At 42.0% G+C, this 26038-nt stretch overlaps 1 protein-coding gene across 14 annotated transcripts in view; it reads left to right on the top strand.

Annotated features, from left to right (window-relative positions):
* The first annotated feature begins 15441 nt into the window (after positions 1-15441).
* PAM (peptidylglycine alpha-amidating monooxygenase) overlaps positions 15442-26038 on the top strand; it is a 289799-nt gene continuing 279202 nt past the window's right edge. For 7 of the 14 annotated variants that reach the window (XM_087429992.1, XM_087429990.1, XM_087429989.1 and 4 more), the window contains exon 1: positions 15823-15965. The gene's annotated coding sequence lies outside the window, so the exon portion shown is untranslated. Of the gene's footprint in view, positions 15575-15811; positions 15966-26038 lie in introns of those variants that run through there. The other 7 variants (XM_087429984.1, XM_087429983.1, XM_087429978.1 and 4 more) reach the window with 4 other exon arrangements.

Here is a 26038-nt window from a genome sequence, read left to right as displayed (position 1 = left end):
ATGGATGAATGAGTTAGCCCTATGGACACTTGGTTGAAATTTCTTTACACACTGGAATTGTACAAAGACATAGAATTCATCCATGAATTAGTTAATTCACCTTTTTGAGTAGTGCCTAACCCCTGAAAAAAGAAAGAAATAAGAAATTTTTCTAGTCTGAGGTCTAGTATATAAAGTCTGATGCAAATAAAGGAGTACACATAATATGGATACAAAACAGAGATATTAATCAGTCACCTTAGAAACCATGGGTTCTTTCTTATCTCAAACTTCCATGTAAGTCCAAAGGCAGATGGTAGTAACCTTTTATTATTAAGATGAATTAGATGATAAATTCATTATAAAAATATGAGCTTTATGATTACTTTATAAGAATCTGTTAAACCAGATTATCCAAGGAGAGAGAGAGAAAAAATTCCCATACCAGTATCCCTCTGGCATTATTACCCAAACATCTAGTATAGTTATTATGATTATCTTTATTTTTGCAATGATTAAATGTCAGTAGATAACACTCTGTGCATTAGATTTTATTCTTTAATAAACTGTGTTTATATTTTTATTATAAAACATGCCACTTCTTCACCTAAAACACAGAGAAAGAGAGTCAGTGGTTTACACAAAGTAGCTATTAGAATAAAAAGCAAGATTCAAACCTTCTCCTTTGAATAGCCCATCATCATTCACAGGCAGCAATGTATAGTCAAGAGTTTGGGGTTAAAAGGAACAAAATCAGGGTTAGAACCCCAACTCCACTCTTTTCCAGCTCTATAAGTGCCTGGGTGAGTTTTTGATTTATCTAATCCTGAGTTTCCCCGTATATAAATAGGAGATGATAAATTAATTTCATTTCAAAGAATTTTTGTGAGCTTTAAATAGAGTAATGATATGAAAGTGGCTTACAAATTGTAAGGAAAAATCAACCAATAGTAACGTTTATCACTATTTTTCCAATTCTACTGAAGTTTGGTTACACCTAAACAGTCTCCTTAAGTCATATCAATATTGAAAAAGAAAAAAGCTTTTAATTATGAATATTACACTAAAGGAAAATGCCTCTTATTTTTGAGAATAAAGAGTCCTGGCAATTTCAATCATCATTTCCTGTCTCCAAACTGATGAGCTCCAAATCATACGTGTTCTAAGGCTCCCAATAAAAGCAGAAGAAAAGAATTTTAAGATCCAAGACAGCAGATGAAGAAAAGATAAATTGCAATTTACTAACTACTGAAAAAACACCTATTGGACATTTAATAGGTAGCTACTATATATGACCACGTTAAGGTAATATATTTTTTCCTCTGCTTAAAATATTTTTTGCACGTAAAGTATGTCTATTTGTCATGTAGTCAAATATCATCTCCCACAGCATGAGACCATTCCCAACATATGCACATGAGAGTAATAATATAGTATACTGTTTGTTTGAAAGTAATAGGTACACTAGAATACTTTACCATACCGACTTACCTTTCATGTCCCAGTGATAAAAAGGCTCTTTAAGATCGTGAACTAGCAATAGAGTTCACGATCATTCATACAGAATGCTCCGGTACGCAGTACTGATTCAACGACTTAGGATGTTAAATGCATTGGGAAATCTTTCTTTTTATTTTATTTTCCTCACAAATGCAGAGGGGAAAAGCTATAGCGATCATTTCTTGTCTTAGTCTGAGCACCCCTCTGGAGAGGATCCAAGCGTGAAGTTTCCTTTGAAGTGAATGGAATCTCCACACTCAGATCAGCTCTGAGGATATATGGAGAACAAGAAACTGGCCGCATGAAAACAGACATTAGCATTTAAATGAGGCTAACCTTAAAAGAAAATTCATGCATCAAAAATACTAAGATTTGAAAACTGAGATACAATTTTTTAGTACTACATCAAACCACCTTGTATTAGAAGCAGGTCTTTCTTCGGCCTAACACAAAGAAAACAATAATATAAAATGTTCAAAAAGCTTAAAGATTAGGTGAGATATAGTGGACCTAGATCATATTGAAATATCACAGATGCCAAGTATTCCTCTTGTGGGTACACATAGACGTGTACACGGACAAAATCCGTGGATTGTATGTGTCCCAAAACCTGATTTTCATTCTGTATTTAATACTAGTGGACTGGCAAAGTAAAAAACATCACAAAACAATACTCCAGTTAAGAATTCAAGCATAAATCTTGCTGGTGTGTGTAAATCCAGCATAGGAAATATAATCTTCTTTGAATGCAAAATGTGTCTACCATCTGTAAAACCAAAATAGAAATCAGAATCAGAGTTATTTCAGAGTATCCATCCTCTGCCAATCAAGAGCTAGCTTTTGAATTACACCACTGTTCAAGACACTGTGCTCAGCTGAGTTTAAGTCATGGTTCTTTTTTTTTGTTTTTTAAAGATTTTATTTATTTTATTTTTTCCCCCCAAAGCCCCAGCAGATAGCTGCATGTCACAGCTGCACGCCTTCCAGTCACTGTATGTGGGACCCGGCCCCAGGATGGACGGAGAAGTGGTGCCTCAATGCGCACCCGGGATCCGAACCCGGGCCACCAGCATTGCAGCGCGCACACTTAACCACCAAGCCACAGGGCCGGCCCAAAGTCATGGTTCTTGATTTTGACGTTTATACATAAAAAGGTAGCTAACTATATAAGGCAATATATGTTGAGTATGAGAAATTCTTTGAGAGAAGACGATCATATAGTAAGATCAGATGGCCTGGAAAGGCTTCCTAGACAATTCTAGACGGATGGAGAGCACTTAGCTCAGCAGGTGGAATGTTGAGGTCCTCTACATAGAGGGAGGTGCCCAAGCAGAGACTTGGAAACAGGCAGGAAGAGTGAGTTTGGAAGATAGGAAGAAGACCAACTGGACCAGATAGGAAGAAGACCAACCGGTCCTGTTAGTGCCTGGTGAGAGATAAAGGAGGAAAAGAAAGTTGGAATCAGAATGGAAAGGTCTCCCCATGACAGATCTCTCATGGCAAGTCATAGACCTGTAAAATCACATCGAAGGGGGCAGTGCTGATGATCAGGTTCAACTTACCAGGTAACCCTTGATTCCCTCTTCAAGCACCCATGACAAATTGGCATCCAGTGTCTGCTTAAAGAATGATGCATAATTGATGGGCGTATTGTTCTGAAAGCGAGCTCCTTAACCTTCTTAGGGCCCTGGCCTGTTCTCCTTCCATACATCATGAACTCATATACAGTCATGCCCAGCATAATGATGTTTCGTCAAAGACGGATCACATATATGACGGTGGTCTCATAAGATTAGTACCATATAGCCTAGGTCTATAGTAGGCTATACCATGTAGTTTGTGTAAGTATATTCTACGATGTTCGCACAACACGAAATCGCCAAACAATGCATTTCTCAGAATGTCTCCCTGTTGTTAAGCAATGCATGATTGTAATACGAACCGCCAAATTATGTTTTAATGAATGACTGAATAACGTACTCTTAGTACTAGGAAACTTCAAGGAACACAGATGGAAATAGCCAGGGAAGGTATTACAGAAAGGGAAGACATCAACGGGCTTTGAAGAATGGGTAGTACTTAAGCAGAAAGGAAAGGGATAGATTCCGGGCAGGGAGATTTTAGAAGCAAAAGGCTCAAAGGCAAAAAAGAACATGCATCAAGGGGAAAAAAAACTACAAAGATCAGCCTATTTAGCACAAAGAGTTTTCACTGAGAAGTGGTGAAGACCCTTGAAAAGGTGTCAAAAGAGTTTGGATTTGTTGATGTAGACAATAAGCTGCTATAGTAAATTCTTGAGTAAAATTAACGTTTAGGATGTGAGGAAAACATATGCTGGAAGTAGCGTTTTAGGAAGACCAGACTGACGGTAGTGGACAAGATAGACTGATTTAGAGAAAAACTGGAGGCAGAAACACCAGTTAAGAGTCTTTTTAATTAGAAAGGTAATGAGGACGAAATTAGCACAACCACTTTGGAAAAGAATTTGGCATTACCTTCTAAAGCTGCACAGGCACACATTCCGTGGCCCAGCAATTCTGCTCCTTGATATAGTCCCTAAAGAAATGCTTCACATATGGACCAGCAGACATGTATATGAATGTTTGCTGCAGTATTATTTGTATTGGTAAAATCCTGGAAACCTCAAATATTCATTAACAGTAGAATAAATACATTGTAGCGTATTCAAACAGAGCAATGAAAATGAGTAAATTACAGCTCCATCAACATGTAAGAACCACCAAAACACAATGTTGACTGGAAATAAACAACTCACAAGAGAATTTTATATATTATCTTGTTAATTATATACATATGCATTTAAATATATATTTATATATTTATGTGTGTATACATATATAAATTCTATTGTGAGAATTTTATATACCTTGTTAATTATACATATATACACATTAAAATATATATTTATGTGTGTATACATATATAAATTCTCTGTGAATTGTTTTGATAGCATATTTCATTTTTATAAATTTCAAAAACATATAAAATAACTATATTTTTGTTTAGGAATACACACAAATGTGGAAAACCTATGAGGAATGGTAAGGAGATGATAAAGTTCAGAGTGTTATTTACTTCTGTGGAAGAGAGGAATGTATGACTAAGGAGGGATGCATAGGGCCTTTCTGAGGTTCTGGCAATATTCTATTTCTTAAACTGGGTGTGTATACTTGAGTTCATTTTGTGATTATTTAACTGTACAGGTACATTGTATAAACCCTTCAGTAGTTGTGATGTATTTCACAAGTTGAAAACAAATAATAAGGACTTGATCTAGGGTGATCAAAGTGGGCATAAAAGGAAATAGATATGTGGTGAGATCCATGATTCATTTGGATAAGATTACAAGAAGAGTTAATTCTGTACTAGCAATACTAGTGCAGAGGATAAACTATGCAAATCAACAATGCCCTAAAACACTTACTTGGATTTGGAATGAAAGAATAACAATTCTGAAAGTCTTTTGCCTAGGCTTTTTGACAAAGGGTAGGATAGGGATAGAAGGCGTGAACTACCGAGACATGCTCAGGCACACATTTTATCCACTCAGAAGCATAATGCTGAAGGGGTTCAGAACTAGCCTCCCCAAAATGTGCTGCTTTGGCATGTAGATTACTTTGAGCTGAAGCCAATCAAAGCCCAAAAGACTCAGGAAGAGTTCTTTTACCTCCCCCTAACCTGCCTAAAAGAATTTAGATAGAGGACCTGTTCCAGAAAGAGAGCTATCATATTCTTTGATAACTATAAAGAATACGAGCTAGTGTGGTAGACTGGAGGGGAACTTAGCAAGGCCTTCTTGTTCAAAGTCCTCTCTATGTCCTTCCTCAAACATCGAATACTTGCTCTTCCCTTCTTCCTGAGAATTGTCTTCCTCCCCTTTGAAGTCCCAGACTCCTACCTTCTTCATCTTAGCTCAGAATGCCATATAAGCCTCAGTTGCCTGACTGTCGGGGAGCCTCTCATTGTCTTCGTGGGGCTTCTGTACATATGTAATTAAATTTGTTTTTCTCCTGTTAATCTGTCTTATGTCAATTTAACTAATAGAACAGCCCAAAGAACATAGAAGGGTAGGAAAATTTTCCTCCCCTACAATGCAATAAGGCTCTCCAAACATGAGCTGCATAGTGTGTGTGTGGGTGTGTTTCCTCTTCTGTCTCACCAATTCCATACCTATTGTTGACTCCGAGTTATAGAATTTCTCTTTCACTTTCCCAAAAATATTTATGGAAAATGAAAACTCATGATATGTCTCCCTGTGATATTGTGATTTATAATAAGAAATATACGTATTTGGTCATTCAGATGACCAAAATATATTTCTCATATATATTTGGTCTTCATTCACAATTCCTGGATCACAGCTCCCAAAACGCTTGGAATTTCCTGAGCAATAAGAACAATGGGAGCATCTTTTGTTATAATATTTGATCTCTTGTCCTCAGTTCCTGAAAACACTTCGGAGCCATAAAAGTGAAACGGGTATCTTGCTAGTTATAACAAAGCCCTTTCCACCACGACTGGGTTTATGTTAATAAAGGTGACTTTTGGAAAGCACCTAAGGATGAAGGCTGGTTTCCAGGGGAATCAACCACGATTAGAGGGTTGGAACTTTGAGTCCTACCCTTGATTACTGGGGAAGGGAAATGGGCTGCTGGTTGAATCAATCACCAATAGCCAATGAGTTAATCAATCAGTCCTATGTAATGAAGCCTCCATAAAAACCCAAAAGGAGGGTATTCGAAGAGCTTCCAGATTGGGGAACCAGAACGCTTCCATGCACCACCGTGCCTGGTCCCAAGTTCTGCAAGGACAGAAGCTCCTGTTTTGGGGATCTTGCCCTATGTATCTCTTCATCTGGCTGTTGATTTTTATCCTTTAATATCCTTTGTAATATATCGGTTTCCTGAGTTCTGTGAGCCATTCTGGCAAATTAATCAAACCTAAGGAGGAGGTCGTTGGAACCTCTGATTTATAGCCAGTTGGTCAGAAGTATAGGTAACAACCTGGGCTTGTGTTTGGCATCTGAAGTGGAGGGCAGTCTGTGAGACTGAGCCCTTTACCTGTAGAATCTGATGCTGAGATGCTATCTCCAGGTAGATGGTGTCAGAATTGAGTTCAACTGAGTTCAATTCTCAGACACCTTGCTCTGTCCTAAAATTGCTTGTTGGTGTGGGGAGGACTCCACACATACACGTTGGAATTGGGGTCTAGGAACATAAAATACTCCCTCTCTCCCTCCCTTTCTATCTTTTCTTCTTCATCCAATATTCATTCAAGCTAAATGTCAATGTCGTATAAGATACTGATAGCCAAAGGTGACGAGGCATGGGTCTTAACTTTTATTCAAGGTTTAGTGGATGCATTACTTTTCTATTGCTATTGTAACAAGGTACCACAAACTTAGCATCTTAGAACACACAAATGTTTTATTTTACAGTTCTGTAGATCAGAAGTCCAAAGTGGGTCTCACCAAATCACTAGTGGGCCTGCCAAAAGCAAAGTGTTGGCTGCATTTTTTTCTGGAGGCCTAGGGGAACATCCATATCCTTGCTCATTTTGGCTCTTGGCAGACTTTGCTTTCTGGGGATTTTAGGACTAAGGACCCTGCTTTCCTGTTGGTTGTTGGCCACAGGTCATTCTCAGCTTCTAGACCCACCTGCATTCCTTGGCTTGTGGTCCCCTTTGTTTTCAAAGTCAGAAATAGCAACTCAGTCTTTCTTACGTCGCATCTCTCCTGCTGCTTCTTCCATCACTGAATCTTTCTGACCAACTTTCCTGCCTTCCTCATCCACTTTGAAGGACTCACGTGATTAAACTGGGCCACCCAGATAATGCAGGAAAATCTCCCCATCTCACAGTCCTTAACCTTAATCACATCTGCAAAGTCCCTTTTGCCAAGTAAGGTAACATGTTCACAGGCTCCAGGAATTAGCTTGTGGACATCTTTGGAAGCCATTATTCTGCCTACCACAATGGAGTTTTTAAAAATTGTAAAATGAATAACAAGAGCCACATACTTATTAATGTACAGCCATGAAGTGGTGATTAATGGAGCAGCCATGGTAAGAAAGGCGAGAACTATCATTTGATTCAGTATATTTCTCTAATTTTTTTTTCTGAGAATGCAGCAAGATGCAACAAATGAGGGACATGCATAGTGCCTGATGCATAGTAAGCATTCAACAAATAGGAGATCTCTTGTAACCCAAATACCCTCAATAATCTCATCCTCAGATGCCTTCTCTTTAATATTCAAACAGTACAGTCATGTGTTGCCTAACGATGAGGATATGTTCTGAGAAATGTGTCGTTAGGTGATTTCATCATTGTGTGAACATCACAGAGTAGACTAAAGAGGAAAAAAATTTGCCACTTCAAAATTTGCCACGTCTCTTAACGTGAGGATTATTTTAGGCTGATCATTTTGAAGAAATAAAACTCAGAAAGTTTTTCTTGTTACCTCCCCCTTAACTGCCTAAAAGAATTCAGATGAAAAAATCTGTCTCAGGAAGTGAACAATCACCTTAGCATAACACGAACTGTACGGGAGACAGGGAAGAACCTAGAAAAGCTTGTTCATTGGGCTTCCCTCTGTGTTCTTCTGTTTCTATGTAGCCGAACAAACAATTGTTTTCCAAACATTTGCTCCTTTACACCTACCTGTGAATTGCCTTCCTTCTTTGTGAAGTCCCCGACTTGCCCCATCCCCAACATCTTCTTTTGCCTTTAGCTGAGGATGGTATTTAAGGTGAGGGCTTTGGCCATTTTGGCAAGTTACTTGGTTTTCCTGGGTTTCTCTCATGTATACATGTTATTAAACTTTTGTTTGTTTTTCTCCTGTTAATCTGTCTTATATCAATTTAATTCTTAGACCAGCCAGAAGAACCCAGAAGGGTAGAGGAAAATTTCTTCCTCTCCTACAGTACTTACACAAACCTAGATGGTGTAGCCTACTACACACCTAGGCTGTATGGTACTAATCTTATGAGACCACTTGTCATATATATGGTTTGGTTGTGGATTGAAACGTCGTTACGCGGCACACGACTACAATACAATCCTCCATCCAGCTGGATTGATAGGAAGGGCTGCCTTTTACCACATTCCCCTTCCCAGACAATTCGAGGATCATTACACGTTCCACAAATCAGCCCTGGGATTCCTCTTTCCCTCTCTTTCTGCACTGCTACCCCGGGTTGCTCTGCAGATCACACCACCATCATTTCCCTGCAGCTGCAGCTGTTGCCCATGCCTCTCAAGCTCTTCCCTAAGCACTGACCCGCACCTTTCCCTTCATTCTCCAAAACTCAGCAAAGACAGGATATAGGGATGAGAAAATGGATACAATGCAGACAGGAAAACTTAAACTTGGATATTCATTATTGCTGTTCACAGAGTCCATTACCTGTACCCACAACACAACAACCCTCCTACCAACCATCTCTCTCTGACTGCTCTGCTGCTGGGACCAACGTGGCTGCCACTGACCAGAGAACACTTTGACCAATCCACCCATACCTGCTTCAGGTATTCAGGCATTCAGTGTCTCAGGTGTCGTTTCCTGAGGAGACGCAGGCCTTCATCTCAGGAGAGTAAAAATGCCCACTGGTGCATCCTCCCAGCACAAGACCCTCCACCAAGGGCAACAGCATAGTGCCTCGCTGCTCAAGCACCAAGAAAATGCTGGCATTTTAAAATAGTCGCTTCTTGTAGCCATCAATATTTCAGAAACATGAGGGTCTAATCTCAAAGCAATTCCTTGCATTAATTTTTGCATTATATTTTATAGAATAATCTCATGTTATTTTTGAAGGAAACTTGTAGCACTCTAGGCCAACTCCTCACTGTGTATTGGGAAAACTCAGACCCAAAGAGGAGAAGTGATGTGCATGTCACACAGCTCATTAACAATAAGTGTACAATAATGAGAATCAGGTATTCTGACTTCCCATATGCTACTTTGAAAAGCTTTTTTTCTATTCATGATAAAAACAAAAATTTTCAACACCTTTATTGTGGTTTTCTTTTGCTGCTAAATATGACCGGAAAATCTATGTCATTCTTTATACAACTGGAGATTTTTCTTGTTGAAACCAAATCTCTAATGCCATCCCACTAACAACCTAAAATAGAGATGCAAATCTACAGCTGCAAAATAAGAAAGGAAATACAAATATGATGAGAAAGAACACTATTTGTGTAGCAATATACTTCATTTTCAGTTTTCAATTACTGAAAAGAAACAGAATGCTGTGAGAAAGGATGCAGATTACGCCTTTTGAAAGTAACATTAATCATTTTTCCAACAATAAATGTATTACATGCTTATTTTGGAAAATCCAGGAAAGTATAATGCATCTTTTTTTTTTAATTCAGCAAAGTTGAGATCATGCACTCAAATATTTTCAAAGAATCTATCAGTCCTTCTAATTTCATTTACATGTACTAATAACTCTTTGTATATCTGTCACTTGAAAAATATATGAGATTCCCACTTTTTATTAGGAAATTAAATTAGTCCATCTGGCAAGAAATTAATCAGATTTCTCATTTATTTATTTATTTTTCCCCCAAAGCCCCAGTAGATAGTTGTATGTCATAGATGCACATCCTTCTAGTTGCTGTATGTGGGACGCGGCCTCAGCATGGCCGGAGGAGCAGTGCGTTGGTGCGTGCCCGGGATCCGAACCCAGGCCACCAGCAGCGGAGCGCACGCACTTAACTGCTAAGCCACAGGGCTGGCCCAGATTTCTTGTTTAAAAAAGAATCAAAGCTCATGGAGCAGTGCTGGAGATATTGATGTCCAGAAGTTTCCAGTAGTATTCTAGCCTTCATCTCTGCTATACCAACTTTTTACGCTGCTAGTAACCTCTCCAGATAAGGAAGTGAAGAAAAACAGTATTTACTTTACTTGACCTTGTAATCTCTACTGTCCACTCAAATACTATTAGCTTATGGAACTTCTCCAATATAGTCATGTCACATAACGACATCTCAGTCAACAATGGACTGCAAATATGACAGTGGTCCCATAAGATTAGTACCATATAGCCTAGGTGTGTAGTGGGCTACACCATCTAGGTTTGTGTAAGTACACTCTATGATGATTGCACAACAACGAAATCGCCTAACTACGCATTTCTTAGAACATATTCCTGTCATTAAGTGATGCATATAAAACCTATCAGAGGGGTCGGCCCTGTGGCTTAGCGGTTAAGTGCGCACGCTCCACTACTGGCGGCCTGGGTTTGCATCCCCAGCGAACACCTACGCACCGCTTCTCTGGCCATGCTGAGGCTGCGTCCCACATACAGCAACTAGAAGGATGTGCAACTATGACATACAGCTATCTACTGGGGCTTTGGGGAAAAAAAAGGAGAAGGATTGGCAATAGATGTTAGCTCAGAGCCAGTCTTCCTGAGCAAAAAGAGGAGGATTAGCACGGATGTAAGCTCAGGGCTGATCTTCCTCACAAAAGAAAAAAAACAAAAAAAACCTATCATAGATTCTCTTTGGGGTTAGATTATTTTCATTCTACAAGCATAGTCAAAGTATTAACCACTTATGTGAAATTGCCGGCAGCATTTTAACACTCCTTTTTCAGAATCAAATATTTAGTTCTTCACTAGTGCTGAATCTACATAAAATGGATGATCCTGGTTGTCCTAGTAATTATTTTGTTTCTAAACCTTGGACTTTGCAGAAAGAATTAATTATAGCATGTATCTGTTTTTTAACTGCTAAATTGGATAATGGTCTAATAGCTCGAGGGGATTACTTGTGAGAATGTAAGACTTATAAGGTTCAATTCCCCCAAGTCTGTTTTCCTGCAGTGATCTATGGCTTCGATTCCAGTAACAAACCCACCAAAATGAGGGGAAGTCATGGACTTCCATTGTGAGCCAGACTAGCTATCTTAGCCAGAAAGCTAGGTAGAGAGAACATAATATGGAAAATCAAATTAACAACTTTCTTGATTAAAAATAGTAAGAACTACACCTAATAGGTAGATTCATTCATATTAAATCCTATATTAAAAAGAACGAGTTTATTTTTATTTGCTAGATCTTTATACTCTATCAATGGCTGCCTTGACTGTACAGAAAACCATTTAGGGAATTAAATGAACACCTATCTTCGGGCTCCACCCCCAGAAAGTCTTGATTATTTGATTTGAGGCTGGGTTGAGGCATCAGGATTTTTAAAGCTCCCCAGATGATTTTAATGTGCAGTCAGCTTTGAGAATCACTATGTCTAGCCACTAGGACTGAAATGTATTTTTCCCCTCTGAATAAAGGGATTGTATGAAATTAGAGAGAACAATTCCTGGGGAATGTGGGATATATGAATCATAATTAGGCCCTCCAAGTGTCAACCACAGTCTGGGCGGGGAACACCTGTGGAGCCAAGAATTAAAAATGAGTGATGCCCTTTGTACTGTAATGATAATACATTCTACTCTCTGGGAAGCTATTAAAATATTCCTCTTAAGAATTTTTTTCGAGTCTATTTTAAAGTGTCACAAGAGAAAGTAATATGAGATATTCAAGAAGGCTCTGTGTACTTAACCTGGCAGAGCTTTCTGCAAAATATTTTGATATTTTATTTATGTGTGCATCACACAGTGAAAGAGGGGAGAATGGGAGTTTGCCTGAGAAAAGAAAGAGAGAAAAAGGTTTCACATTTTCATTACATCAAGGAAGTTTGGGCCTAACTACCTCTTATTGCACTTTTCAAATCTTGAGGTCTGCTGGATGCATAAATTTCATAAAAGTCTAGCCTCATTTAAATGATAATTTATGTCCTTAGAATGCCATTTCTAGCCGTGTTCTTCTGCACACCCCTGCAGCGGATCAGAGTGTGGTGATCCCTTTGTTTTCAAAGGAAACTTCGTGTTCACTGTTCTTTCTACAGGGGTTAGTAGAGGAAAACAAGAAAATAGTCCCATAGTGTTTCTGCCAGTTAACGGGGAAAATTTTTCCTCCTATATATATCATGATAGGTAATTGAATTAGTACTCCAGTAGGAAAGGGTTTGCTATTTCATACTCCTATAGTTTTTTCTTAACACCATGAAATTAAAGACATGCCAGCATGGAGCTGCGTATTCCCGATCACTTTCAAATAAGCAATGTACTATATTATTTCTTTTATGTGCTTTTATGGCACATGCTGTGCAAGATAATTGACTCCATGACAGATGTCTATATTTCAGGGGAAAATTTATTTGTGAAAGAGCAAACATGTATTACTTTAACATAGGGCTATTCATTATGTGGCCCACAAGGTGCTTTTTGACGACTTGTAAATTGAAATAAATATTTTCTCTTGTCATTCTGAATATGCATAAGCAAATTTGACTGTTTGATATAACCAATTTGAAGCTTATTCTACTATTTGAATGTAATCTGTTCTCATTCAAGGTTGGGTGCCCTTAGATCTCATTTGAAGTGCTGTGGAATGAGGAAGGGTGCACTTTTATTTCTTTTCAGAGAAGCCTGCTGGCCTGCACATTCCCCAAATTGTCCAGGATAAGTTCTGTCCACTGGACCCATCTTTACAATGAAATGACTCTCAGAAAGGTCTAAAAATAAGAAATACAGGAAAGATTCTCCATGGATCTTCCTTTACTATGTCACTGCTGCTCAAAATGTCACTCTTTTCCAAGACAAAGATTAGTAGGCAACAGCATCTGAAGTCCCTAACACTTTTGTGTGAGCTGGATTGGCTTGGAGAACTGGCAATAGTAGGTGGACAAGACTGCTGTGAAGGCAAATTGGAAAAAGGAGGTTTACAGAGGAAGGTCTATCTCCATCTACTTTGAAACACTGCCTGAGACCAATTCTGCTGCCTCTAGATAAACTCTCCTGTTCTTTTTGGTTACAAGAATTTTTTCCCAGGAAAAAAACTAGGCCCTCTATCCCCATTAGCTGACTGGACACTTTTTGCAATGAGATTATACCATGAATATAAAATTAAAATAACTAATAGATACAAAGGGATTACCATACTCAGAAAGGATGTAACTTTAATAAGTTTCCATTTCAGAGATGATTTTTCTTTTAATGAGAAACGAGGAGAAACTTTTTATTCAGGCAAGTCTCTTCTAGACTCTTGAACTTCCCATGGCTTAGGCTTTTGTGCACTAGAGGAAGTTAGGGAAGAAAAGAAGATTTTATATTTAAATTGGAGGCAGTCTTTACAAAAGTAAAACTGGGACGCTAAGGACTGGTTTTGTAAGGACACTTCTAGAGTGCAGAGCCATCCTCAGGGGGGTGGAGCCCTGAGGCCAGGAGAAAGGAGCCTTCTCCTCACCCACGAAGCTGAGCGGTTGGCTCCTTTCCATAAGTACACGTGGAGCTTGTGTGCCCAGTGGCTGGACTGGCATGCCCTGAGGCTGTAACGTCTGACCTCCCGGCTTGGCGGTGGCTTCCTCAGGCACTCTGGCTCTGTCAGCACAGCTGAAGCTGTGGCTGTGCCCACCAGGACCTTGAAGGTGGGAGAAGGCTGCCATCAGGTAACACTGGAAATGTTGTCCCAGCCATTCTCCCACATTTTAAGGTAAAAATGTGGTCACTCACTGAACAGGAAAATTATCTTGACATTAAAATGCACTGAATTGGACTTAAAAATAACAACTACCAAAACCTTAGGATTCCTGTCCCTCCCCATTTCCTTCTCTTCTCACCAAAACTTGTTTATTTAAGGGAGGGTCCCAAGTGCTTGCTTTAGTTAATAACCCAGACCAGGAGGGAGGGATTTAGGGGATGCCTAACGCAGAACAGCCTGACCAGTTGTTGACTGACCCAGCTCTGTTTTCTTGCATGTTGTCATGACGATCATTTTCCAGGATGAATTTCTCATTACTGGCCAAGAGCTTGGGGTCATCAGCCTTCTTGGGAATTTAGGTTGGGAGATGGGGCGCGTGAAGGCATGCTCTAGGTCCTGAAGTTTATCCTTGACTCTCCACTGCTCACTCGGAACTCTGTTGGGAGGCGTCCAAATTTACCAATCTATCCACTGCAAGCATCAGTGGTTTCCCTACAGGGAATTGGCTTTTCTTTCTGGGAATTTCCCTATGGCTGGAGGGCTTTGCCTCGTTCATTACAGCTTCTCTCCCGCGTACTCATTCCGTTCGCCCTTCCTTGCCCTCAGTCCACTGGATACTCCTTCCTCATCTTCAGTGTCCGTCTTCCCAGCCTGCTCCCCGCCCCCCTCCCCCGACCTGAAGACCCCAGTGGGAGGAGGTGCCTGGAAAGACCAGGGCACTGCGCTGGGGATCCGTGCCCCGAGCTGGGATTGGAGAGGTTGGGGGAAGGGAGGATGGGACTTGGGGAGATGAAAAGCGGCTGGCGCTGACGAGGGAAAAGGCGCGGCGAACACGCCCAAGAAGCTAGGGGGTAAAGGCAGTGGCAAACACCCGCCCTCGAATTTAACTCGTATCAGTTTGTGTGTGGGGCCAGTAACGCACAGCATCAAGCTACTTGGGTATAAAACCTTGCGGCTGGAAATCCCCAGATCCCTGGCTCCCTGTTTTCTCCTGCTTTGGGGTGAGGTGGGGAGAGGATTGGCCCCTGGGTTCCCTGCCTGCAGTTTACGGGCGAAGTGGTCAGAGTGTGCGCACTGGGCGCTCTGCGGGCTTAAAAAGCTTTCGAAAAAAGGGATGTGCAGACAGAGGTGGGAAGCCGGGTTAGGAAAGGGGGTGCCCTGAATCCAGGGATCGGGCGGGGGTGTATCTGTGAATGGAAATTGCACCTCTTCCACAGGTTCAACCCCGGTGCCCCGTCTGCCAGTTCTGTAGACTCTCTTTGCCGGAGTCCCCAACCCCAGGCAGGAGCGGGGGGAGGGGTCTTGGTTCTCCCGGGAAATGTCCTCCCAGCCCCGCGCTGGGCGGAGGGAGAGTCGGACATTTTCCTGGGCCTCTCTCCGGGCAGCCGGCGTGGCCACCTCGCAGGCCTGCTTTTAGGGACATGGGACTCGGGCAGAGCAAAGGGAGACTTGCAGGTCCGGCCTTCACCCCCTTCCCCAGGGCTCACGGGCGAAAGTTCCAGCTCTTGGCCACCTCCTTTCCGCACGTGAGTCCAAACACCCAGGACAAGCGATCCCCGCAGGAAAAGCCCGGGAAGCTGCGCGCGACCAGGAGGTGACCCTGCGGGGACCTCGTTCCCAACGCCCGCGGCCCCCGCGCCCGAGGGAGCAGGGGCGGAGCGGAGGCGGCGAGCGCGGGGCGGGCTCGGGGGCGGCCGGGAGCCGCCCCGGGGGAGGGCCTGGGAGCCCCCGGGAGTCGAGGGCGAGCGGCGGACGGGCTGGGCCGCGCGCGCGGAGGAGGGAGCCCCGCCGCCGCGGCCGCCGCGTGCTCAGCCTGTCCCCGCCCCGGGAGCCGGAGCCGCCCAACTAACTCCGCCCGCCGCGCCCGGCGCCCGCAGGCTCCGGCTTCCGTCCCGGACCGTGCCCGCGGCCGCGCAGGTTGGTGCCGCCCCCCCGCCGCCGCCGCGGGGCGGGCAGGGCGAGGGTGAGGTGGGGAGCGGGAAGGGGGCTCGGGAAGTTGGGCAGATGCTGGGCCAGGACCTGGGTCCTGCTGCCTCGGCTCCTTGCGCTTCCCGGCACCCGCGGCGGTTTTTGATTTCTTCCCGGGCTGCTCGGGTCGCGGGGGATCCAGCGCCGCGGCCGGGGAGGGTCTGGGGGACTGAGCCTTCCTCGCACTCCCCAACCTCTGACCGCCCCTCACCACCCCCACGGCCTTGGCCAGTTCGCGAGGGGTCACCCTCCCCTCCTGTCCTTCTCACCTTCGCACCTCTCCTTGCGCCCTCACTCTGTGGGTACATTTGCTCATTCGCCCTTTCTGCCCCCAGATTGGAGAACTCTCCATAAGCGTGGCAAAGCCTCCCCCGTTCCCCGGCCCGCCCCGGAGACTCGTTTTGGGGGAAAATAGGGGCCGCGGCGCGGGGAGAGAGGGGCTGGAGCGGAGGAGCGTCCTGGGGTGCCTGAGACCCGGCGAGTGCCGGGAAGCGGTGGAAATTCCCTCTCCTCTTCTCTCCCGCCCTTGCCCAGCTCTGCTCTCCTTCCTGCCGCTCCTGCCAGACAGAGTGTAATACGCCGGCGAAGGGGGCTCGCAGAGGCGGGATGGAAAGTATCCACCACTTGGAGTTAAATTGGGATTTATGTCTGGTTTCAGTCACCTTCCCATCTGTGTGGCCTCTGGGACCCTCTCTGTTCTCGTCTGCAAAATGTGCGTCTGCTCTGCCCACCGCTGAGGGTGGTTGTGACGATCCAGCGGGATGACTTAGGTGTGTTACTTGATTTTGAGCCACGGTCTCTGGTCTTGTGAAGCTGCCTGATGGCGCGTCCTGTGTTCTTATCGTCTGAGTTCAGGTCCTTCGGCCGAGATGTGATTATGTCTCTCTAGGTGGTTTGACCACTAGCTTTGTTGGGATAAAAGATTTGTGTTTCTGGATCTGGTCATTAGTGTTCAGAGCTGAAATCGTCTCTTCCTCATTGAACCCTATGTACTAAGCTGGACCTTACATCTTTTTATGGTCATAGAAATTCAAATAGCAGAAGACTGTTATTGGCCCCTTATTTCTTATTTGGAAATAAGAACTGTGTTTGCTTCAGATCTTTGCCAGTCTGAGGAAGTAGACCTTGATTTTAGTAAAGTAAGTTCAGACATTTAGCTCAAACAAATGACATGTGCCCTATCATTTGTAAATTTTCAGTTTGGAATCACAGGTGCAAGAAGCATTGTTAGCACCATTCTATTTACTATATGAAGAAAGCAAGTAAATGGCCTAAGAAAGTCAGCTTTAGACTTGATATTAAATAGCTAAGTCCTATCATGAATTCCTGATTTAATACACATTTCCGAGTTCCTGTATTGTGCAGTGCATTGTGCTTCTAAAGATAGAAAGATATAGAAAAGTTCCTTGTCCTCAAGGGGCTTCGACTCTAACTTGGAAACTAATTTTTTATTTCATTTTTTAAAATTGATATCATAATAGTTTATAACATTGTGAAATTTTAGTTGTACATTATTGTTTGTCAGTCACTGTATAAATGCTTCCTTTCACCCCTTGTGCCCACGCCCACCCCCCTTTCCCCGGGTAATCCTCAAACTGTTCTCTCTTTTATTTCATATTTTTATATGAACATCATATATATTCTAATGGCTACATATGGCAAGTAGAATGATGTCAAGAATACATTATCAAAGGCCCTTTAAGATCATTATTTGGTGAATCTACTTAATAGATTGGAACAAATAATAAGTTTAGCTAAGCCAGTGTTTTATGAAATAATATTTCAAATGCTTCTAGTGTATCAAATGGGAGGGATACTTGGAAATAAAATGAATTCTGTATTTTTAGAATGAAAGCTCAGAAAAGCACCCATACATGTATGATGTGGTAATCAAATGTTAAAAGCTGTAGAAATTTCAATTCTAACTTCAGTCAATAAATCAACTTATGGTGCCCATATACAATTTTTTCTCAATTCCTTGAGAAAGGAAGTTACATTATAATGGCTAGAAAAAAATTCCAGAGATTGAATGTAATATTTTTAATAAGTTGAAACTTGAACACTTAAAGGCCTGGTGGGCCCTGGATTGACTCCGGAAAATTAACTTAAAAAGTTATAAGATTCTTAATGAGAGTTTTTTTTTTTTTTTTAAATAATTTTATTTATTTATTTATTTTTCCCCCAAAGCCCCAGTAGATAGTTGTATGTCATAGCTGCACATCCTTCTAGTTGCTGTATGTGGGACACGGCCTCAGCATGGCCAGAGAAGCGGTGTGTCAGTGCGGGCCCGGGATCTGAACCCGGCCACCAGCAGCAGAGTGCGCGCACTTAAGAGAGGTTTTTTTTTTAACCATTTTTTAAAAATTTGGCTTGGTGCAGAGGACGGGCAAGAACTCCACCTGGAAAAGATTGACCAGACTAGGTTGTATCTGGTCTGACTCAGTGACATCTGTGATTCTTTTCCTGCTCCTGGGAAGAATTCATTCATCTGCTGGATGTGCATAGAATTTCTTAGGTTTTACACACCAGTACTGGGCTTTGAGAGCTTTGATTTAACTCACGCACTGAGGTGAGGCAAGCCGGGTTGAGGGGCAGCTGAGGGATGTGAAGTTACCTTTACTCTTCGCCTTTTTGCTCAATACCTTTGTTTTCCTGTTTGTGAAATGAGAGTCAAGATCCTGTCATTGCCCTGGGACTGTGTGGTTTGGTATAATAGTTATGAATATCAAGCCAGAAAGCTTCTTGAGTAGAAACTTTCTTTACCCCTTTAACTCCTTTAGCCAGTAAAAGCTAATTGTTAAAACCACATACAAGTAGCTTAACAAAAGTGCTCTGAATAAAGTTGGTGGTATCATGTGCTCTCAAGTTTCCTGGGAGAAGTTTTGACCATCTTTATTTCTTACAATTTACTGTATGATGTAGAGAATAAGACCATCTTTTCCAGTGTTGACCAACTAGTTACTGGCGGGAATAGAACTATAATTCTGATTGCCTGATAAATAGTTCTCTGGTTTCTCCTTTCCCCGTGTGGTCTCTTATCATCCAGGCACATTAAAAATCTCACATTTGTATATTAATGTATGGTGAAAAATTTTGGCTTTGGGTTCTCATGGACCTGGATTTGAATCCTGCACAAGTATTTACTAGTCATGTGACCCTGGGTAAGTTACTTCAATTCCCAAGTCCTCCATTTTCTCATCTTCAAAATGGGAATAATGGAAGTACTTAGTTCAACTGCTGTTGTAAGGATTAAATGAGCTAATCGATGTGAAGAGCTTAACACATTGCCTGTTCTTTAGTACACACCTGCTATTCAAGTAGTTTTTTCAGTTTCTTGGGGATGGGGAGATGATATGTCAAAGGTACAAATAAAAAAAATACATAGAAACATAAATATATGCACATCCCCTCCCCAGATATTTTGTAGTAGCCATTCCTTAGCTAACTTTGTTTCATTTATTTATTCAACAAGTGTTTATTGAACTTCTACGATGTGTTGGGCCTTTTCCTAGGTACTAGCATACAATGGTATATAGGACAGTCATTGTCACTCTGTTATGACCTAAAAGTCTAGGGAGAGGGCCGGCCCTGTGGCTTGGTGGTTAAGTGCGCGCGCTGCGATGCTGGTGGCCCGGGTTCGGATCCCGGGTGCGCATCGAGGCACCACTTCTCCGTCCATCCTGAGGCCGAGTCCCACATACAGCAACTAGAAGGATGTGCAGCTATTACATACAACTATCTACTGGGGCTTTGAGGGGAAAAAAATAAAATAAATAAAATCTTTAAAGTCTAGGGAGAGATGCAGATTTGTGAACAGAAAATTACAATCTCATGTGATTTCGTGTCATGATAGGGGTAATGCAGAGAACCACAGAAGACCGACGGATGGGATGGTGGGGACCTGGGTGGGTGTCATACAGTACATCATCTCATACTCACTGGGGTTGATGGTGGTCAGGGAAGACTTCTTGTGAATATGCCAAGAGCTGAAGAATGAGTGATAGTTTGCAGCTGAAGAAGTTGGAGGATTGGAGAGTGTTCCAGACCAAGGGGAATGGAGCATGATGCATTAGAATGGAAGTCAGGTAGATAATGTAAAAGAATAAATAAATGAGAGCAGGAGGGAAAGGTGTGACAACCTGGAGAAGCCAGGCTTTGTCTAAAGGGAACAGTAGATACTCAGCTTCAGCCAAGTGTTGTCATGTTGGGAAGCAGGCCAAGTGTTGCCAGATGCCCTGGTTTTTTAAGAAGAGCTTAAAACTCATATTTTATAAATCTCCTTAACTGTGAAATGGCCCAAATGCTTTTTATTTATTTCTTTTCTTTTTTTTTTTTTTTTAAAGATTTTATTTATTTATTTTTCCCCCAAAGCCCCAGCAGATAGCTGTCTGTCATAGCTGCACATCCTTCTAGTTGCCGTATGTGGGACGCGGCCTCAGCATGGCCAGAGGAGCGGTGCGTCGGTGCACACCCGGGATCCGAACCCGGGCCACCGGCAGCACAGCGCGCGCACTTAACCGCCAAGCCACGGGGCCGGCCCATATTTATTTATTTTCTTAAAAAATCTCAGTTTAGTTTTTTTTTTTTGCACTTTGATTTTTTATTTTTTTTTTGAAGAAGCTTGGCCCTGAGCTAACATCTGTTGCCAATCTTCCTCTTTTTCTTTTTTCTCCTCAAAGCCCCAGTGCGTAGTTGTATATCCTAGCTCTAGGTCCTTCTGGTTCTTCTGTGTGGGATGTTGCCTCAGCATGGCTTGATGAGCGGTGAGTAGTTGTGCGCCCAGGATCTGAATCGGCGAACCCTGGGCCGCCAAAGTGGACTACGAACTTAACTGCTGCGCCACCAGGCCGGCCCCCAAAATGCTTTTTAAACTATTGTGTGGGCCAAACCAAACACATTTGTAGTTGGAATTCAACCCAGGGCCACCACTTTATGACCTCTGCATGGAAGGAAATGAAAGAAGTTTAGTGTGGCTAAAGGAATGCATCTTAGAAGAAGAGGCAAGGGAAGTGCCTGCAGGGAGGGGCAGAGCCACATCATTCATGGCCTTTTGGAACTTGCTAGGGAGGGCTGGCTTAATCCTAAGAGCAGTGGGTGACAACAAAGATTGAAACAAGAGTGACATGATTAGATTTGTGTTTACCAGGTACATTCTGGCTACTCTGTGGAGAATGCCTGGGAAGAAGCTGTAGTGGAAGCAGGAAAACCAGTTAGGAAGCTATTGCAGTAGTCCCAGCAAGAAATAAGCATGGCTAGAAGCAGGGTATTCAAGCAGGATGGAGAGAGATGGGTGGATTTCAGAGATGTATATGATACCTGCTCTGTTGGCAGATAATTTTCCATTAGTCACTCAGGTTTCTGCACGTCCTGTGAGCAGAGGCACTGAGTGCTTCCATTCCAGGCTATCTTTTCAAGGACATTTGTATAGCAGATAGTTGTGGAAGATAGAGGTAGTCTTTCTTTCTGGAGGAAGGTAGGCTTCTGAAGAGTAGGTAGGCTTACTGTCTAGTACAGAAGGTTTGGGTACTGTAAGCTCAGAGTTCTCCTTCTGTAATGCAAATCACTGAGTGCACAGGTATCACCTGCCTGCTTTGCATCTTACTGTGGGAACTGGGCTTCAGGGAACTGGCACAACTATGCTGATACTCCTGCTACTGCTGTTTCTGTGAGTAATGTAGTCCCTTGTCTCTGATCTAGGAATCTCATGTCTTCTCCCAGTATCCATGAAACAAATAATGCTTATTTGTTAGATTGCAAGTAGGGCAAAATTTCAGATCCATTACTTTCTTTAAAAGCCACTGGACACATTGTTTATTTAGATTTAAGTTTAAATTAACTAAAGTTAAATAAAATAAAAAATGTTAATTCCTTAATCTCACTAGCCACATTTCCAGTGCTTCATGACCACATGTGGCTAGTGTGTACTATAGTGGGCAGAGAAGATATAGAACATTTCCATTCTTGCAGAAAGTTCTGTTGGATGTTGCTGGTTTAAAGCTTCATATTTTTTTGTGTTGTTGAATGAGTACAGGTGGTAGAAGTTGTTGATTTTGACAGCATAAAAATGATGCTTGTTTTTATGTTAGGTTCATAGTTATTTTGTACAAAGGAAATATTTCAGTTTGGATAATCAGTACACTTGATCAGTACACTTCAGGCCTGTTGAGGAAAAAAAAGTAGAAAATTATCTATGATGTCAATTTGGAGACTGGACAGACTGGGGCCATGTGGCAACAGAACTTCTACATCTATATGGCATTCCTCAAAATCACGTGTGACTGTGAGATTAGGATCTGTGCTCAAAGGAGCTCGAACTTCTGAACACTGTCTTCAGCCTCATCTACTAGCCATGCTTGACATGAAAGGACAAGGGCGGCACATTCGCAGCGAAGATCTGGAACACAGCCAGCCCCCAGCACCCAGGCAGCGCCTGCTGCAACCCAGCGGTGCTGCCGGAACTCACATCAAGGATGGAGGACAGGAACAAGCTTTCCAGATGGCTCTTGATCAGGGAGTTTAAGAGGACAGCCTCGAGAAAAGGGGGAACTGGACTCAAAAAGAAAAAAAAGTAGTACTTTAAAGCACAACTTCAAATGATACAGCAGAGGCGGGGGGAAATGCCCAGAAACAATAAAAGCAGCAGATCCGCCTCGCTATCAGATGGGAGAAGCTCGTTTTGAGGAGGGCGTGGACCACAATACCTGGAAGGGAAAACACAACATTCTGTCATTCTTGCTGTCATTCAGTAGGTCCAGCCAACAGCAGCTGCAACCAGGAAGGACACTTTTTTACCTGCGCTGAGTTGACGGCTAGTCATGTCCTTACAACAGAAGCGAAACATAGGAAGTGGTAGAAATTTTAAAAAGTCAAGGTGGCGGCCTTATGGAAGAATCATACTACCACCTGCTATTTCCAGGGCTAAAAATGCCCTATACAAAATTTCAGATATTAAGAATTTCATTTACGTATGCCAGAAGAAATTTACTTTAAAATAGTACCTATTTGTAGTGCAGTAAGATTTTACTTATATGAAGACTAATTGAAATTTTAAAAAATCTGAGTTGTAGAATATTTCAGAAATTGAATTTATTATTTTTAAGTGCTTACATACATAACCCAGAACCTGCTGAGGATGTTACCTTTTAGAACTGTTTTGAGGAAAACTTTTGTAAAGAGACGTGTTAATTTTGAAGTAGCATGATAATTGTTTGCATGTATCTGGAGGCTTCTATAGCATTTCAAGAAAACTTGTGTAACTCTTGTTAACACTACTAATTGCATCCACAAACCCTTATTTTCACAAATATTCCTCAAGTTTCAGTAAATTCTGGGAGAGCCAAGGTCATGTGCTATTAGGGTTTGTACCAACGTTGAGTCACTTGCATACATTTCTCAATTAGTGAGGTTTTACTCCATGGAGTGTTTCAACACTGCTTTGCTAAGTGTCTTTTTTTTTTTTTAATTGTGAATTTTAAAATCTTATTTCTGTAGGGGTGGAAAAAGTTGGTTATCCCCCTCCCCACCCCCGCATTCTCCCCTCCCCTCCTCCCCTAAACCTGGTGATGGCAGTTGTTCAGTGAGGGTGCTTTCATTTTTCCCCTTCTGTTTTGTCTGCCACAGTTGTTCCCATGCGTGCTTCAGGCTTGCATTTCCTTGTGCCTCTGTTCTCTTCGTATAAACAGCATGAAATTGAAATAATCCCTGTCTGTTGTGTTTCTGAAGATCAGAATTTTCACCAGCTTCGTGCTGTCCTTGCTCAGGAAGGGTGTGGTAAATCATCTTGGGAAGACTGGCTCCAGTAGAACTGGACTGTGCGTTGAAACTGTTGGTGTGCCCTCCTCAGAAACAAACCCAGGTGACGTGCTGTTCATTGTATGAGTCACTGATGGGTTCAAATGAAGGGAAATGATACCGGATTGCTTTCCATGCACGTCAGTGTCACATCTTATTTTAAAAGAAGCCTGAAATAAGGAAACACAAATAAACATAAACTAATAAGCTCTTTCTTTCCCCCAGAGAATTTAGAGTTATATGGATTCTCTGTGTTAGGTGATTAAAACAGTAACAATCAGCGTTACAAATTAGGCCTTGTCGTTTAACACGAGGTTTCCTGTGGTGCCCAGGACTTTTTAGTGTGTACCTTTCTTCAGGTTGCACATGAGTGACTTTAATCAGGAGCAAAGTGGGTTCTTTTTCTTATATGCCATTTCCTGCATGGCCCTTGCCTCACTTGGCTATTACTGTATGCCTAATCGACCACAGTGAAATGTCTTTAAAACATTTTCCAGGGGAGTAAGGACTTTTTGAAGAATTTTTATAAAGGAAAATGCCAAGGAGAAGGAAAGTTTGAATGGTTTTTTTGCAGAGATAAATGTTTCCAGAGAGACTGATGAGTCAAGGAGTTGTTAATAGGATATGTAAATGTAACCTTTCACCTAGTTCCTGTCATTACCTAGTCATAACTACGTCGTTTTAGCAGATTGTTTGAACTGGTTCTTGTCTAGTTCCTTAATGAAACAGCCTTTCTTGGTCCCATTCTTTTCCAGTCTATAATCAGTGCTGTTTCAAAGTTTGCATTGTCCTGGGCTTCCCTTCTCTCCTTCTGTTTTAATAGCAGCTGATCATCATATTACAGATTTTCATTAATATCTTTGTCCTCAGCTTTACTTAAGTATTGGTAGAGAGTTTTTATATCTTTATATTAGATATTGATGTTCTACCTCCTTGGTTTCTAATAGGGTGCCTTCTTTCACTTATCCAGCAAATATTTATTTGCTGCCAGCCATGTACCAAGCACTGTTCTTGACCCTAGAGATTTGATAGTGAGGAAAAATTCATGGTCTTTGCCATCATGGAGCGAAGAGTCCAAGATGTAGACAATCATTAATTAGAAAAAAACACAGCAATTAATAATCACATGATTGCAAACAGAGGTAAATGCTCTGAATAGAGCAATACAGTTTTATGGGCTTGTGTAACAGAGGAAGTGACACTTGATTGATGTCTGAAGCGTGAGTAGGAGAATTTGAGAGAGGGTGGGAAGAAGAGCGTTACAGACAGCAGAGGTAAGTTTGTGCAGACGCCCTGCAACAGAAAGGAGCAGAGTGAAATCAAGTAACTGAAGAGAATCAAGGGGCGAGTGGAGCGAAATGAGGCTGGACACCTGGGCTGGGGCCAGTCCATGTAGGGTCTTCCTGGCCACAATAAGAATTTAGTGTTTATCTTACACATCATGGAGAGTGTTTTAAGTAGGGGCTGGTGACTCCATGAGATTTGGGTTTTGATAACATCATCTGTAGGAGAATGAATTGGAGGGGGGCCTAGGGTGGCAGTGGGGAGAAGTTGGGTGGCTGCTGCATTAATCCAAGCAGAAATGACAGGATATACTAGGCCTGTTGTGTATACTGGGAAGTTGCAGTGAAAATGGATTAAAAAGTGCTTTAGGGGATAACTTCAATTGTATTTGGGAATAAGATGAGATTATCTTTTATTCATTCAACAAATATGTAGTGAGTCCCTACTTTATGCCAAGCTTTATGCCAGGCTCTGGGAATACAGCAGTGAATAAGACATGCAAGATTCCTGTACTCATGGAGTTTATGTATTAATTGGAGTGATGGCTAACCAATAAGTAAAAAAATAAATATAATTTCAGGTAATAATAAGGCCTATAAAGAAAAGTGAAGCAGTATAAGGGAACGGAGAATGACAGGGGAGGGTCTTCTTGTATAGAATAGTCAAGAAAAACCTTTCTTAAGAGGTGGCATTTGAACAAAGACCTAAATGAAGTGGGCAAGCTAACCATGCAAAAATCCTCTACCAAGCAGAGGGAACAAGTGCAAAGTCATGAGGCTGAAGCAAGGCTGGAACACCCTCAAAGAATACCAAGAAAGCCATTGTCTTCTTGTCTAGAAATATGGGAGGGAGGGAAGAAAGACAGGCGTCAAGGATGTCTTGCTAGTAGCTGAAACTTGAAGCATCTAGACAGAGTCATTATATTCTCTGCAGTCATGACTGGTTTT

Source organism: Ceratotherium simum, chromosome 4, assembly GCF_057802395.1.
Source record: "Ceratotherium simum simum isolate JZ-2026a chromosome 4, ASM5780239v1, whole genome shotgun sequence".
Classification (NCBI taxonomy): Eukaryota; Metazoa; Chordata; class Mammalia; order Perissodactyla; family Rhinocerotidae; genus Ceratotherium; species Ceratotherium simum.
This window is presented reverse-complemented; position numbering and strand designations above follow the sequence as displayed.